Here is a 17,395-nt window from a genome sequence, read left to right on the forward strand (position 1 = left end):
CAGGTCGGCAATCACTTGGAGCGACAGGGCTCTGCCTTTCAAAAGACCCAGGTCATTACCACCCACGTGTAAGACCAGAATATGGGGAGGAGGACCCATCCTTCCTCCAAACAGAAGAGGCAGCAACCCAGCCCACCGAAGGCCTCGCCGGCCCAACCATTCAATGGAGGCGTCTTCGCTCAACCCGAGCTGAGCTCCAATCGGTGTCCGTCTGGCTTGCACTGCAGCCCAGAACACCATACTGTGGCCGGCTATAAGGATCCGCTTCCTCCCAAGGCTGCTCACTGCACCTGGAAGAAATCAAACTGTGTGAGACTAAAACAACGGGAGAGGACGAATGTACGACCGGAAAGCAGACGACTTCCATCTGCCCACCTTCTGAATGGTCTTATCGGCATAACCCATGGCTGCCGCAGTAGATGCAGCACCAATTCTAAACGAATGAGTGCCAAATTTGACACCCACCAATCCCAGCCGGCGTAACGCTCTATCCGTTACCGCCCAAAATTGGTAGCGGGTTAAGGGAGAGTGATCAACATGTCGAAACAACACTCCCTCCCCCTCGCCCCTAACCTCCAAATAAGAGCGCAGAGCCCGAACTGGGCACAATGCCTCGTCCTCACAGGGCCCCAAGGTTAACAAGGACCCGGCCCGCTTCTGATCGGTCTTAGACCTCTTAATCCGAATCAAGACTTTATCGCCTATAAACTGAATATCAGAAGCCGATAAAGCCCATCCAGAGACGTCCCTTTGCGACTGCACCACCAGTTCACTCACCTGTAAGGCACCGAAAAACGCCGTGAGGGAGGCGGCGTGGAACAGCCGGCACTCAAAACTGGAACTACATGTCTCCCCCCATAGAGCCCCAAGGCCTCTAAGAATAGCGGGAGAAATCGGCTGCCTTACATCCTTAACAACCCCAGACTCCCGGGACCAACCCTCCAACATCTTCCGGAGTCTAAAATCACCTGTAAATTCCAGCAGGCCACGTGCCTTGCTGGCAAAAGCCAATGCAGCCAACTGCCCCTTAATAGTTTTAATCGCCAATCCGCGAGCCTTCTGAGCCACGCAGAACTGCAAAAGATGCTCAGTGGGGACGGGCCACGCCTGACTCAGCCCAACCCCCTCCCTAAAGTCATGGAGCAGTCCTACCGCACGCTCGTACGCTCGACGAGTGCTGGGAGCAATGGCCATCTGAATAGCTCTGTTCACTTCCACTTGCCAAGCCGCCACAGCTCCGGTGGCATTCTGGAGGGAAGGCTGTCGGCTCCGGGAGCAAGACGCCGGAAGCGATCCATCTGTCGGCGAGACAAAGCGTCCGCCACCCCATTGTCGACTCCCGGCACATGCCGAGCCCTAAATAATATGTTAAGCTGGAGGCACTTCAAAGTGAATGCCCGAACCAACGACATGACTCTGGCAGACTTAGATGTAAGGGAATTAACCACTTGCACAACTGCCATGTTGTCGCACCAAAAGTGCACAACATGGTTGGAAAGTACATGGCCCCAAAGAAAAACTGCTACCAGAATGGGAAAGAGCTCCAAGAAGGTAAGATACCTAACAACCTCGCTCTCCACCCAATCCGCAGGCCATGTCTCAGCGCACCAGCGCCCACGGAAAAACACCCCGAAACCCGTGGACCCAGAAGCGTCGGAAGCAACCTGAAACTGGGCACCAACTAGCAACTCCTCGCGCCAGAAGGTGACCCCATTGAAGGAACCTAAAAACTCCTCCCACACCTCAATGTCAGCACGCATCCCCTTATCAATGCGAATTTTATGGTGAGGGGCCCGAAGGGCTGACATAGCGTCGCACAGCCGGCGCAAAAACAGCCTGCCAGGGGCGACTGCCTTACAAGCAAAATTCAGAGAACCAACCAGCTGCTGCAACTCGAGAAGGGACACCTTCCGCTTACCCCTGAACACCGCCAATAACTCCCTGAGCTTGCCAACTTTATCAGATGGGAGGCGTAATGACTGGTGCACCGAGTCAAGCTCGATGCCTAAAAAGGTCAACACCTGAGAGGGACCCTCCGTCTTTTCATGCGCCAGGGGAACCCCCAGTTCCCCTGCTAGAGAGACGAAACCGGCGAGCAGGCTAGCACATTGCGTCGTGCCAGCAGGCCCAACGAACATAAAGTCATCGAGGTAATGACAAGTATCCCGGCAGTTGGACCTGCGCCTCAGCTCCCACTCTAAAAAGGAGCTAAAACACTCAAAGGCAGCACACGATATAGAGCATCCCATTGGGAGAGCCCTGTCCATATAATAATGCCCCTCAAAAAAGAAGCCCAGAAGATCGATGTCACCAGGGTGAACCGGGAGCAGGCGAAAGGCAGACTTGATGTTGCACTTAGCCATAAAGGCCCTGATCCCACATCTGCGCACGACCTTGACCGCCTGGTCAAAGGAGGTATAACGCACTGAACAAAGTTCCTCAGGGATGGCATCGTTAACCGATGCCCCTTTCGGAAAAGAAAGATGGTGAATCAAACGATATTCACCAGGGGCCTTCTTAGGAACCACCCCCAAGGGAGAAACCCGCAGGTATGGAACCGGAGGCGTAGAAAATGGACCCAATACCCTGCCCTCATCACACTCTTTCGAAATCTTATCCCGCACAACGCCTTCCATGCCAACAACTGAATGCAAATTTTTGGACATGAAAGGAACCCGCGGGCCCTGAAATGGAATCCGAAATCCGTACCTAAAACCGTCCAACAGAAACAACGCGTCCCCCTGCTTGGGATAAGAAGGTAGTAAGCGCTCAAGCGCTCTCAGACTTATTGGGCTGGGGCCCTTTTCCAGCCGAATGTTGACCCCCGCCCCCTCCTGAACGCCTGCTACCCCCCCCAGGCTTGGCTCTTGGGCAGGACGTATAAGCATGCGATCCGGAACATGCCGGACACTCATGCCTGTATTTACAGGACCTCCTGTTACAGACTCCCTTTGAAGTGAAATCCCAACAGTGCAGCCGGGGTTGAACCTGCTGCCCCGCCTGGGAGCGGGTGGAAACGGCTGCCTGCGGGCGGTGGATCAGATGACCACTATCCGCCCTATCACCAGTGTTTGGCTTAGAAGGGGACATAACCTGCAGCCAAAGCTGCTGGTGAATCTGGTCCCAGGGAATCTGAGGGTTCAATGCAGCCCTCATCCTAAATTCTTCGTCATACTGCAACCATGCAGCACCGACGAAGTCCGTATATCCCCTATAAATTATGTTAAGGTACTGGAATAGGGACACTGCGCGTAAAGGCTGAGCCCTCCCCAGCACACCAGCATATATCAAGAACCCAGGGAGCCAGTTATGCCATGAACGATCCACCTTGCGGCGCTTAATTTTCTCCTTATCGCGCTCTTCTAAGTCTTCCTTATCCTTCTTTTCCAGTTCACGGAAAAGAAGGGTGAAAACATCCACATATTCCCCCCGCACTATCTTATCCCTTGTGGCCTGGGTAAGATGATCCCCAAGGGGAAGTGCTGTATCCCCAAACGGGAGAGCTCTATAAGGGACCTGACCATAAGCACCATAAGGCGGAAAACTCCAAGGCGGATAGCAACCATATTGCCATCCAAAGGGAGGCATACCCGGAGCTGGGCTATCAGAACCAGTCCAAGGACTTGTAGGAGACCCAGCAGCCGTAGACGCACACGCTCCCGCCGGAGCTAAAGTGGCTACACCCGGGTGCCCCGGCAACTGCCATGGCGTACTAAATGATGTAGATGGAGTGTTGGGGCCCAAGGACCCGGAGGCAGCGACCTGACCCCAGGGTCCCCATGGCCAAGTGCAAGCCTGCTGAGAGGCAGACTTACCATCTGGCCCACTAGGCTCCACAGCCACCGCCACTGGAACAGATTCCGCCTGACCTTCCGGCGCAGCATCACCAACGATGACCTCATCCTCCTCAGGGTGATTCCTTCCAGCCGAAGTGCCTGCTTCCAGCGCCCCTGCGGCTGACTCAAGAGCAGAAAGTCGTGTTAAGATCTCCTTCCTAAAGGATGCCCTGGAAGCCACTCTAAGAGGCCTACTACGCTCGCTGACTGTACTCGCCGTACCAGGTGCCCCCTTGCCCTTTTCCAAGGCTTCCAGACGCTGTAAAATCGCCAGATTAAAACTACCATCCCCCTCATCCTCAGAAGAGGAGATAACGGGAGGAGGCCTCTTAGGGGGCGGCTTCTTAGCAGGCTGTTTGCCCTTAGCCTTACCTCCGCCCTTTCTAGGAGCCATCTCACCCGAAAATTAAGTACCCAAGGACAGGGATAGGCAGACAATAATGGGTACACTGTAGGAAGGCTGCCAGGGACCTGAGCCCGGGATTGCACCAACTAGAAAGATGCAGCCAGCACAAAATGGCGGCAGCACCCACACAAAATGGCGGTCGCACCCGGGGGGGGAGTGCCACAGTACCCCAAGGGGGGGCCCTAATGCCCAGCAAGGAAAAGTGGCTTCCCCAGCTAGATACCCCCAAGGGGGGGGGAGGGGGCTATACCCCCCTGTGTCCAAACGCCAAGGAGCCGCGGCACAAAGCGCCAAACCGCTAAAAAAGCGCCGTGCCGCCGCAACCCAAGCCGCCGCCGAAACTCCGCAGGTCAACAAACCCAGGAGCACGGCCACGGCGCCGCTAGCGCCGAAGAGACCAGTGGCGGGGGGGAAAGGGGGGGTTAAGTTATGCTCCCTCCTGCCCCACCACCCAGGGAAAAGAAAAACTGGCCCGCAGGCCTGACCACCGCCACAAGTGGCTTGCCGCCACCAGCAAGAAGCCGCCGCCGCCGCGCCGACTCCCGGAACAGCAATGCCCGCGGCCCCGGAGGCTCCCGACGCGGCCGAATCCGCGCCGACTCTCCCTCCGCCGCTCCGTCCGACAGGGGCCCGCTCCAGGCAGCGCGCTGTAGCGCCGAGGCAGAGCGAGGCTCCCTGCGACCCACAACTCCGAGCGACGGCAGAGCAGGGTAGGAAAAGACGTCCTGCTCCGACCGATCGCTCGGAGCAACTGCGCAGAGAGGGGGCGGAGATACCCAACGGCTCTGTCTCCGCCCGCCTCCTGCAATCCCCGGATGGGCGGGAAGCCAGTCCCCTCCTCCATCCGAGGAGGCAAACTCGGCCCTCACGGCTAAAGCCACATTGTGGCTGCCGTGATTGGCCGCAGTGTTGCTAAACAAAGTCTTCTTAGCATTTCTACAATTTCAGTTATTCTTTCTATTTCTTTGTGGGCTGAGATAAAACTATTAGATTGAAGGTTAAGATCATTCCATGCTACTAAACCCTATCGCTGTAGGGAGAATTCTTGTCTTTCTGGTAAAAAGAGAGGGGACTTTGGTAGACATGTCTATCTCTTGCTACATCATGATGTGTATTTCTGAGTCATCATTGCTTGTTCCTATCAGGGATGGGAAAATACTCAACGTGCAATGTAATGCCATGGTAATTTGGTAGGGAGATGTGGCAACTGTGTGTTTCAGGTTGTTTGGGGCCAAACCTGTGAAACTGATTGTACTGAGTCTGGACTGATTTTTTGTACTTAGCAAGGTGATGGGTAGTTAGTAAGAAGGCTGTGTCCTGTTTAGGCCATTACCTAATAAGACCCAGAAAGACATTGTGCTTCTTCCTGTGCGGAAGACACCTAAATACGGTCTACACCCAGAGGCTTATGGATCTAATTGGTTTATAATATATAATTCATTCAATATATATACCACCCTTCAGGACATCTTAATGCTCAGTCAGAGTGGTTTACAAAGGTTGCTATTATTATCCCCACAACAATCACTCTGTGAGGTGAGTGGGGCTGAGAGAGCTTTGGAAGACCTTGCAAAAGGTCACCCAGCCGGCTTCCAGTGGAGGAGTGGGGAATCAAACCTGGTTCTCCAGGCTGGAGTCCTTCCACTCTTAACCACTACATCAAACTGGCTCCCTGGTTTCTGCAGTGTTCTGGGAGACTGTATGCCATACAGCTTATTTGAAGGTGATGACAGCAGTGAAGAACTCTTTTGTCCGCTAACATTGTGTAGACTGCATTGTGTCTGACTGATCTGGATCTTGTCTGATTTATCGGCTGCATTTCACATGGTCAGCTTCTCAGTTGAGATGAGACGGTGTGAGCATGAAAGGCATGGTGTTAAAATTGTGCCAGTTTTTTTTTTTTAATCAGGGCAAGCCCATAGAGTGATTTGAGTCAGTGCCATGGGATCTATGTGGTAGGGATCCACAAGATACAATTCTTTCATCAGTATTTTTTAAATATATATGTTAGTCTTTCAATTGGGATTTTATGGAGTTCTGTGGTCAGGTATCATCTGTATGTTGATGAAACTGAACTCTATATTTCTTTGAAAAGGGCACAAGAAAGCTGTAGAGTATGTTCGGGGCATTTCTACTTAGATACAGTGATCAAACAAGTGGTGAAGCTAAAGCTGAACCCAGACAAGATGGAGGTGATGCTGGGCAATAAGACACAGATGCTGGAGGGAATTGCCTTGCCCGACCTAGACAGGGTACCATTTAAGCTGACAAATTGTAAAGAGCTTGAGAATGTATTAGATCTCACTTGGTTGTCAGAGGATCGGATTAATGCAGTGACAATCAATGTGTTCTTTCAACAGCACTGAGTGCAGAAATTGGCTCCAGTCCCTACCTAGATAATGTTGAGGTGGCCATACGGATCCATGCCTCCATACCTTCAAGTTACAACTAGCAACAGAAAGTGCTATCAAGTTAATGCTAACTTATGGGGACCCCATAGGATTTTCAAGGCAAGAGATGATCAGAGGTGGTTTGCTCAAACACTCATTGGCTCACTTTCCGCACACCTGTCACACAAATAGGGAGTTGATTTGTCTCTGAATAGTTCAAAGCAACTAGCAGGTTTTTTCCCAAATATCCAAACAGTACATTATAGTGCAATCACCAGCTTTTAATGCATGTGTGTTCTCACATAGTCTGGTGGGAGTCCTATAGCCCTCTCCCTACATACCTGCTTGGCAGATAATCCCTAGAAAGAGTGAACAGTTAGCCAATGACTATAAATAAATGCAATATTTTAAAACTCTTTTGGTTTAATATTCACTTAAATTGTGTTGCTGAGTGCCCATTTTCACATAGTCTTAGTCTTAGCCCCCTATGCCCCATCATTACATGATATGGTAATGTCCCATGGGGGGGGTTATCCCATGGGGGGATGTCGCATCACGATGCTTTCTTGGCAGACTTTCGTTATGGGGTGGTTTGCCATTGCCTTCCCAGTCATCTACACTTTACCCCCAGGAACCTGGGTACTCATTTTACTGACCTCAGAAGGATGGAAGGCTGAGTCAACCTTGAGCCGGCTACTTGAACCCAGTTTCCGCCAGGATTGAACTCAGTTTGTGAGCAGAGCTTGGGCTGCAGTACTGCAGCTTACCACTCTGTGCCACGGGGCTCATGATATGACTGATATGATAATGTGACTGATAACATGATTTCATGATATGATATGGAGAGAATTGATTTCAACTACTGCACAAATGCAAAGCTCCTGTAAGGCCGGAGGAAATGGAGTTCCACCATCACTCCTACAGCTCAGCTGCAAAGCTGTTATACTTGGATAGTAGCAAAGCAAGGCACTCTGAGATGTTTGTAATAAAGTTTGCAGCATCCCTTGTCTCAGCTATTACTCTGCGCTCTGTGTGGGGCTGCCATTGGAGGTGATCCAAGAGTTCGCTTGGTACAATATTCATCTGCTGATTTACCAAGTAGATGTTGAAGGTGGTAATTAGATTACTTCAGTGTTCAACCCTCTGCACTGGCAGGCTATTTGATCCAAATTCAAAAGTGCTGGCTCTTACCTAGAGAGCTGAAAGGATCCCATATAGCTCTTTTAGACAACTTAGATCCTCCCAGGGTTTTTTCTTGAGTGTCCCATTCCTACAGTCCATTACTTCTAACATGATTCCATCACATTCTCAGCCACGGGACCTAATATTTGGAATAGTGTACCTCCCAGAGGACAATTCCTATTTTGAACCAGTTCTGGAGGCATTATAAACCTTCCTTATAGAAGTTTTAAGGGCAATTGAAACAAAGTGAACGGAACATAAAGAAGAAATGGTTTATATGGCATTTTCCTATCTTTTAAATTTCAAAAATGTTTTAGTGTATTTATGCAATGTTGTTCACATCTGCATTCATATGCCACCTTGAGCCTCCATTTGACAATAAGAAAGAGATGGCTATAAATATTTAAATAAATTAACTAATCTGATAATTTTTTAAAAGATTAACAGCTAGTTATGGTCAAGCCCTTACTAGTTCAGTCCACGTCCTTCTTGCCAGTCATGGGCTGTGAACGGAATGAATTTGTATGTGTACATTTGCTTAGTTTTGCTTTCTAGCATGATTATATTGCTTTTCTAAGCAGTCATCTCCAAGCCCCTTGGCTGCCACACCCTAAAAAAAAAATCAGTTTTGAGATTATGGGACTGATATTTACTCCTAGCATCTCTGTGTGTCTTCAGGATCTGGCAAGGAACTAAGATAATTGTGCATTCATTTCTTATGATCACTCCTCATATAGATGCCACTGACTGCAATCTATCCAATATTGGTCAATTAAAGGAGGAATCTATCCGTGAGAGTGCCAAGAGGGGACAAACTGGAAGCCATTCCCTGATTTATAATACACCACCCAGGTGATCCAATCAGATGCTCAGTTCACCCGTAATCAAGGGGATGAAGCAATGTAAGTTTAACTTCGTGTTGAAGGTTGCAGCCTTCTTAATAATGACTAGATTCCAACTGCTTTTTTTCTTCACATCCTTAACCAATGACACTAAGGTGTCATGATGGAAACACAGACTTTACTCGTGTGCATCAAAAAGCTGAATAATGGAACTTGCCATTTGTGATTATTCAATGATAAGCATCAAGCTGCAAGAGCCAATTACTATTTTAAAAAAAAACATCGTAAGAGGGTTCAATCTCTGTTTTTCACAACTAGTGAAAACTGAAATGCATTATGAGTTCTATTGAATTATTAATTTTAAAAGAATTATTAGTTATAGCTTAGTCTTAGTGCTCCAGCACCTAACTGGAAGTGTAGGAAGTAGCCCTCCGGATGTGTCCTCTCAAAGCGTGTAAGTGTTGTTCTTTGTGCCCACTGACTATTGCTTTTTCAGTGGATTCGCACGCACCGTCCATTTTAGATATTTTGCAGGATATTTGCCTCAGTCAATGGCAGTTAAAATGCAATTGAAAAGTTCACTTTTATCCTAGGGTGGAAATTTCTCTCAGTTGGATGGTCTCATTTGACTTACAACCCCCTGATGTGTTTTTTTCCACACAGTTTTGACAACGGCTCTTTTTTTACCGTAGCCGATGTATTGAAAAGAATCATTTCTTTCGACCCTGATAGACAGGCAGCAAATGTTTCTGTTGATTTCCAAGCTTGAAGGAATTGGATGATAATTGGACCGCACTCCAGCTGAAACAGGAAAACTTAATTCTGGGCACAATCTGTGGGAAACACTCTTTTGTGCACATGAGAGAAAGAGTCACATTGAAGTGAATTGAAATCATACATTTAAATTAATGATCCACTCATTTCAGTGGAGGACCCTGTCTGCTTGCTGAGGGATACTTTTTTTTTGAGGGATACTTTTGAGTAGAGATTGTGGATCAGTGATGCAACACATGGTCTCTCTCTCATGTTAGTAGAGAGTGCCCGCAAGTCAAGTTATTGTGACCCCTAGAGGGGTTTTCATGGCAAGAGAATAACAAAGGTGGTTTGCCATTGCCTGCCTCTGCAACTCTGATCTTTGTTGGCAGTCTCCCCCATCCAATTATTAACCACAGCCGACCCTATGTAGCTTCTGAGATCTGACAAGATCAGGCTTACCTGAGCTATTTGGGTGAGGGCCTGTCTGTCATATTTAGAATATTTGTAAGATTCTTTTCTCTACTTAATAGGGTGCTGAAGTCTAGGTCCAAAGAACCATACAATTTGTTATACCCACGCAAGGAGACTTTGAGCTTGATGTTCTCAAAAGTGAGCCCTTGGTGGGGTCAGGGCATCCCCCACCCATAGTTCCTGTTGCTTGCCACCATTCCAAGCCATAGCAGGGTAATTTTTTTTTTTTTAATGGTAGCATCACATCTAGCACTGAGTCATTTCCAGGAAAAATCCAGAGGTGATATCAGGTAGTTCTCTCTGGGAACTCTATGGTTTCTATAGAGTTTCCAGTGATTCATAGAGCTACTGGAAGTGATGTAGTGCTATAGGCAGCATTGCACCTCCCATGTCCCTGCCCACAACCCTCTAGCCAATTGCCAGCCACTGCCTAGCAACCCTACTGTGTATTTCCCCAGGCTTGCTTCATAACTGCCTGGATCAGGAAATATACAGCATGCAGCTAGCTCCCCTTTTTCTCCCCAGTGGGGACCTAAAATGATGTCAACAGTCTCATTTCTTCCATTTTATCCCCAGAACCACCCTATGAGGGAATTAGATTAGGCTGACTGACTGGCCCAAATTCAGTGAGCATTAATGGCAAAGTAAGGACTGAAACCTGGATTGACCAGGTCCTGGTTTGACACTCTAACCACTACACAATGCAGAATGTATTACAGGAAAGGAAGGAAGAACATGACACAGAGAATCTATTTTGATGACCTTCCCCATATCTAGTCGGCAGTTTGGACTTAAGGGTTGGCTCCAACCAGTTTTTCTCTCAATCTCACCTAATCCCATAATACACCCCCTGCCCCAAATTGCTTTTGTTGATGCAAATCCCATGATTCTCAGCATAGCTTTTTTGGTGGTCAAAGGGGACCCTCTTCTCTTTGTTTCACTACTGGGAAAGCGGGCTAGATCCAACCCTAAGGGTGCAAATAGAAGAGACAGTAGGAGGTCTGTGATTGATTCTTTCATGTTTGTTTTACAATTAAACACAGTGAGGGGAGTACCTTGACCAGACTGGGGCTTCAGTGGTGGGAGGACAAGTTATTAATTCTTTCTCTGATGCTAATTTCTCAATCTAACAGTATGATCCTTTTAAGGCTGTTGACTTCAATGTACTTGGAAAGATTTAACTCTGTTTAGGATTGCCCTGTAGATCACACACACACCCAGCTCCAGCTACTAGCTACCTATATGACTGTGTGTGTAAAGTGCCATCAAGTCACAACTGACTTACGGCAACCCCTGCTGGGGCTTTCAAGGCAAGTGAGAAGCAGAGGTGATTTGCCATGGACTTCCTCTTCAGAGTCTTCCTTGGTGGTTTCCCATCCATGTACTGACCTTGCTTAACTTCCAAGTTCTGACAGATCGGACTGTACCATGCTGCCTTGCTTCTCCACCTGTATGACTACCTATATGTTTTATCCTGCAGGTAGAATAGCAATTTGATGGGCAATTTCGATCAGGCAGTGTTGGACAACCACCCTACTGAGCATCTCAGCGCTGTGGCCCCAATCAGTGTCCCCTCCACAGGCTGCTTTTAACATTTAAAAAAATACATGCAGGGGATTTGATATTCTCATTGCTTTCTAAGTTTACCTCCTCTGCAAGGAAACCCGAATGGATTTTGACAGTTCACCACATTAAAATAAAACAAAGCTTGGAAATCGCTCTTTTTATCTTAAAGAAATGGTCCAGATCATCTCTGGTTTTTTTTTTTTTATCAAACTGTGCTTTGCCCACAGCAGGGAGTGCATTTGATTAACTGCTGACAAGAAAGAAGGCAGCAAATAACAGGACATCAAAGCAGCAACTTTGACAGCACTAGTTGGGCAGTGATTAATGAGTAACACAAATGAGGACTGAAAAACTTCAAGAATATGCAGGCAGGCAAGTCAAACGTCATCATATGAAGTTCATGTAAGAAATTACTTAGTTAAAATAGCACTTAATGCAATTAACTGTAGGGTTTTAGAAAAGGGTGTGATTTAACCAACTTCATTGGATGTTTCAAAGACTAAAGAAATGGAAAGGTTAATGTATCATTAGAAGACATGGGAGACAGACAGCTGTTATGCAGGGGACCAATAATTAATTTCAGGTATCACAACATATACATTCTCTGTGTCTGTTTAGTAAGACTCAGCCAGTGTATATGCGATATTACTTACATATGGATGTGCCATCAAGTCACAATTGACTTACGGTGACCTCAGCAAAGGCCTTTCAAGGCAAGCAATAAGTAAGAGTGGTCTTATTTTGCAGAGTCTTCCTTTGTGGTCGCCGTCCAAATACTAACCCTACTTAGCTTCTGAGATCTGATGAGATCAGGCTGTAACATGTTGCCTGTCTTCCCAATGCTGTATTAAGACCAGGGGTCATTTAATAGAAAAAGAGCTGGAGGAACTCATTAGCATAACTCATTAGCATATGCCACACCCCTTGCCATCACCAGAAGTGTGTCATTAGCATAACTGATTTGCATGTGCCACACACCCTGACATCACTTATCCTGGCTGTTTTGGACCCAATCCTGGCCATTCAGGGCCAAAATTGGGCCCAAAATGGCAAAAAGGGGCTGAAAATGGCCAAAAAGAAGCCCAAAATGATCAGGTCGTTGCTGAGTGGGAGAGTGATCTACTACCTGTCAGAGGCCTAATCTGGGCTGTTTCCACCCCAATCCAGGCTGAAACGGGCCCAAAATGGCTGAGAGTCAGGTGGGCGGGGCCACCTGGCATGTGACCTCTTTGGGGAACTGCCAGAACTGTGTTCCAGTGCATTCCCCCCCCCCTGAAATGCGCCCTAATTAAGACAGCTCCTTAAACACAGGTTAGAGATGCTAAGAACAACCCACTCTCAATGCAAAAACCATGGCTTTGTTGTTGAGGATGAGTCTCCTGTAATATCCTGAAAAAGAATCAGATACCCCGGACTAATGATGGATTCTGCAAGCTAATGAACAGTTAAAGAGCAGTTGTCCAGCAGCACCATCTGAAACCTAGCCTCCAGGTCGGATCAAAACCACTACATAATGGCACTGCCAAGTCCTAACCCTGAAAGGCATTGCAGGAGAATACTATGATCAATGATATCAAAAGCTGTTGAGAGGTCCAAAAGGATGAGCAGAGTTGGATTCCCCCAATCCATCTCACAGTGCAGGCCATTTACAAGGTTATCCAAGGCTCTTTCATCCCATAAGGGAGCCTGCAAACAGATTAGAAAGGATCCAAGCAATCTGCATCATCTAGGAATAGCTGGAGCTCTCCCACCACCACTCTCTCCATCACCTTTCTCAAGAAGGGTACCTCCTTCCTCCTATCACCAGGAAAAGAACTACTAAGATCTGTCCCACAGTTGGCATTTCTAGGTAATGAGTATGCATTTTGCATATATATTGTGTCAGAATGTGCAAAATAAATGTTCAGGAGGGTATATTTATAAATGGATCATAATTGTGGTATAATGAAACAGTCCAAGAGAGTGCTTTTATAAGAGCACAAGTTTGCAGTGTATTGCAATGGTTATTGTATACATCATCTTGCTCTCACTGCCCAGTCTTCTATCTTTGTAATCCACTCTCTGCATTGTTTATGTCATTGCCACAGACCATTTCCTGTTTGCATTGTTTCCCAATTTCTGTTAATCCTAGTCCTATTCCATTATGTAGCCAGTTTGATATAGTGGTTAAGAGCGGCAGGTCTCTAATCTGGAGAGCTGGGTTTGATTCTCCACTCCATTGCTTGAAGCCAGCTGGGTGATCTTGGGTCAGTCACAGCTCTTCCAGAGCTCTCTCAGCCCCACCCACCTCACAGGGTGATTGTTGTGGGGATAATAATAACACACTTTGTAAACTGCTCTGAGTGGGCATTAAGTTGTCCTGAAGGGAGGTATATAAATCGAATTTTATATACATTGAATGTTGTTATTATTTATTATTATGGCATTATTAAATGCCATATCCTATCTGATTGCATTTTTTAAAAAGATATTTTGTAATCCTCAGTGAGGAAAGGTGGGCTGTTTAACAAAACAAAATAAATGAAATAAGGGGGAAAATTATTGCTCCATCTGAACAGGTGCCATCTGCTTTGAATGGCAGGTTCTCCAAAGGTTATCCATATTCATTAAGATCAGGAGACAGCATGATAGTTATGGGATGCAGGGTCTTCGGCAGAAATGTATCTATAGCTGTTCCTATGCTGCCCCTTGCTAGCAGAGATCTATTTCACTCTTTTTTTATGGCTTCCATTTGTAAATAAATAGAAATAGTTATCGTTTTATAATTACTTAGCTCTTTTAGGGTTTCGTGTTGCTCTCTATCTGGACTTCTTAAAATATATGAGATAATCTATCACTATAAATAGAGTGCAGTAAAGCTCAGTATACTCTAACGGATGCTAAAGAAAGATGAAACCTGCTTTGCAGGCAAGGAGGATTTGCTATCTACCAATTTAACACAAAAACCTACATGGACCATGACATCTCCTCTAAACAGATTTCCCATGAAGGATGGGGAGATATAACAAGCTGCCAACAAAACAGAGTTGTCGGCGGACATAAATCTGGTATGCTTTTCGTTGTAAGATTTCCAGTAAATGCAATGGCCCTCACTAATCCTTGTTATGATTTGAAACACTTCTGAATATATCACAATTGGGAAGTGTAAATAGTTAGATGGAAATCTCTGTGGTCCATATTTTTATAGAAGATAGTTAATTTTGCAGAAGGATTGACCCTGTGGAACTGATTTATCCCAGCAACATAAGAGATGTATGTATATATACATGTGGATGGAGGGAGTTAATTCTTTTCTGTGCTGTACAGACCAAACTTGTCCTTAGGTTGCCACCTGCTAGTTGTTCCCCTGATTGGAGTAGCCCATTGTAATAAATATGGGATCTTTGAGAAGATGAGAATAAACATGATTTATGATCATTTACATGATTTATGGTTTACCCATTCTTGTGTAGCTTTTAATAGAATTAGTATCCCTGACCTGGATATCCCAAGTGAACCTGATCTTGTCAGATCTCAGAAGCTAAGCAGCATTGGCCTTGGTTAGAACTTGGATGGGAAACTTCCAAAGAAGACCGGGGTTGCAGAGGCAGGCAATGACAAATCACCTCTGTTAGTCTCTTGCCTTAAAAACCCCACCAGGAGTCCCCATAAGTCAACTCTGACTCCACCACCAAGAGAATTAGAAAGGAATCTTTTACAAATGAAAAGCAGAAGAATTTTCCAAGTACACTCTCATAATCATGAGTCCGCGTTGACTGGCTGGTCCACTCCGTGAATGGTTAATACAGAACAGTATAACATTGTGAACCTAATTGTGTCATGTTGCTGTTAAGTTGCTGGTCGATCTTTTTATTCAACTTGATTACGTCTCCATCTCTGTCATATATGGTCCTTCCTGTAGGAGTTGGCATCTCACTCGAATCTGGTTGAGACCAGTCAACCTGCAAGCTTTGAAGACCATCACTTATTGCTTACTCGTAGGAGATTCATGTCTGCCCATTCTCGCTGACTCAGTCTTTTAACATCTGGGCTGCTGACTTTGCCTTTCCCTTTACTGCAGTTGTCTTTTTCATACTTCTCTAGAGACATCTATTGTTACCTTTGCTACTTCCTCTTCAGCTTTTCTTTCTTTCTTTCTTTCTTTCTTTCTTTCTTTCTTTCTTTCTTTCTTTCTTTCTTTCTTTCTTTCTTTCTTTCTTTCTCAATCACTCATCCTGTCATTCACCCTTCTGCTCAGGCACAGAATTAAGGTTAAAAGTTCAGGTTATAATTCATTCATGGTACTTCTATATTATATTAATTATCTGCTGATCACACCATCTGGCATCAGCTAGAGCCTGTGGCTTTTCTATCGCAACTCCCACTCTTGGGAATGGGCATTGTGAAAAGATGATGGGGGCTCCATCACTAGAAATGTCTAGGAGGCATGTAAGGCTTTTTTCTTTTTCTTTTTTGGTTAATAGTACAATCCTAAAAAGAGTTACTCCAGTCTAAGTCCTCTGAAATCAATAGGCTTAGACTGGAGTAACTTTGCTTAGGATTGCTTAAGCTTTTATTTTGCCAGAGTTATTTTGACTACAGATATCTTTAACAGGGAAGGGGCTTTTTTAGTTTTGATTTGATTTGATATGTTTTAAATTATGATTTGCAAGCTGTCTTGAGCCATGAGGAAAGACGTTTTTAAAATAAATAAATTGTGAAAACCCAATCTATTTTATTATTTATTTATCTACTTATTATTCATTTGTTTGTTTATGCTATTTATACTCTGCCTTTCTCACTGAGACCCAAGGTGGATTACACAGAGTGAGTCAGTATGGTCAATTTCAAAGACATTTCAATAAACAATGAGATAGGGTCTATAAATGCAAATTTGCAAAGATTTAAAACTAGCAAAAATCCAATAGAGAGTTGAAGAAATGCTATAATAGAACACCATTCTGAGACTGACCTATTAAACAACACAGAAACTGTACAGCAGGATCATACTTACAACAAACAGTTCACAGTACTAAAATCTATATTTATATTTATGTAACTGAGACCTCTTCCTTATAGTACAGTCGTCCCATCTGCATAAAAAGCCCTCTTGAATAATTCAGGTTTGCATAGTTTGTGGAAAGCCAGGAAAGTGGGATCTTTCCTGACCTCTTCAAGTAGGCCATTCCATAAGGTGTGGGCCATCACAGAGCATGCATGAATATGGACAGCTGTTGATTTTGCCCATGTGCAAGGTGGCACTTGAAGAAGGCCCTGTTCAGATGAGCAAAGCTGCCATAGTGGAACATAGGGAAAAAGGCAGCCCCCATAGATATGATGGACCAAGGCCATGAAGAGTTTTGTATGTGATAGCCTGATAGCTGATTGGTAGCCAATGGAGTGACCACAGAAAGGGAGTGATATTCATGCTCCTCCAGGCTCCTAGTTCTGCACCAACTGTAGACTCTGAATTAACTTAGAGGGGAGATCTATAGACAGTGTGCATTGCAGTAGTTAAGTCTTGATGTTACGATGACATGGATCCAAGTGGCCAGATCAGCTATGTTGAAGTAGAAGGTCATCTTCAAGGCTAGACTGAGTCTGTAGAAAGCATTTTTTGCAGCTGCATTAACTCGTTTTTCTAGCATCAGCGCTAGATCACTATAACTCCTAGAGTAACAACTTGGAGTCCTACTTAAATCTGAACATTATTGAAGAGTATTGCAAGCAGAATAATATTCACTTGATGGCACTTGCCTGACCAATGTCTGTAATCTGGGGTTGAACTTGCCCCTGTCTTCTTAGAAGGAAGAAAGTCCCAAACCAATACGAGGTGAGGTTGAGTGGATTTGCATGGAGCCTAGCCGGTGGTGTTACCACATGTATACTAAGAAAGTACATGCATACTAGATATGTATACTAGAATATGGCTCACTTTCCACTTCAAGCCTAAATCCACACTAAACA

This window comes from Eublepharis macularius, chromosome 13, assembly GCF_028583425.1.
Source record: "Eublepharis macularius isolate TG4126 chromosome 13, MPM_Emac_v1.0, whole genome shotgun sequence".
Taxonomy (NCBI): domain Eukaryota; kingdom Metazoa; phylum Chordata; class Lepidosauria; order Squamata; family Eublepharidae; genus Eublepharis; species Eublepharis macularius.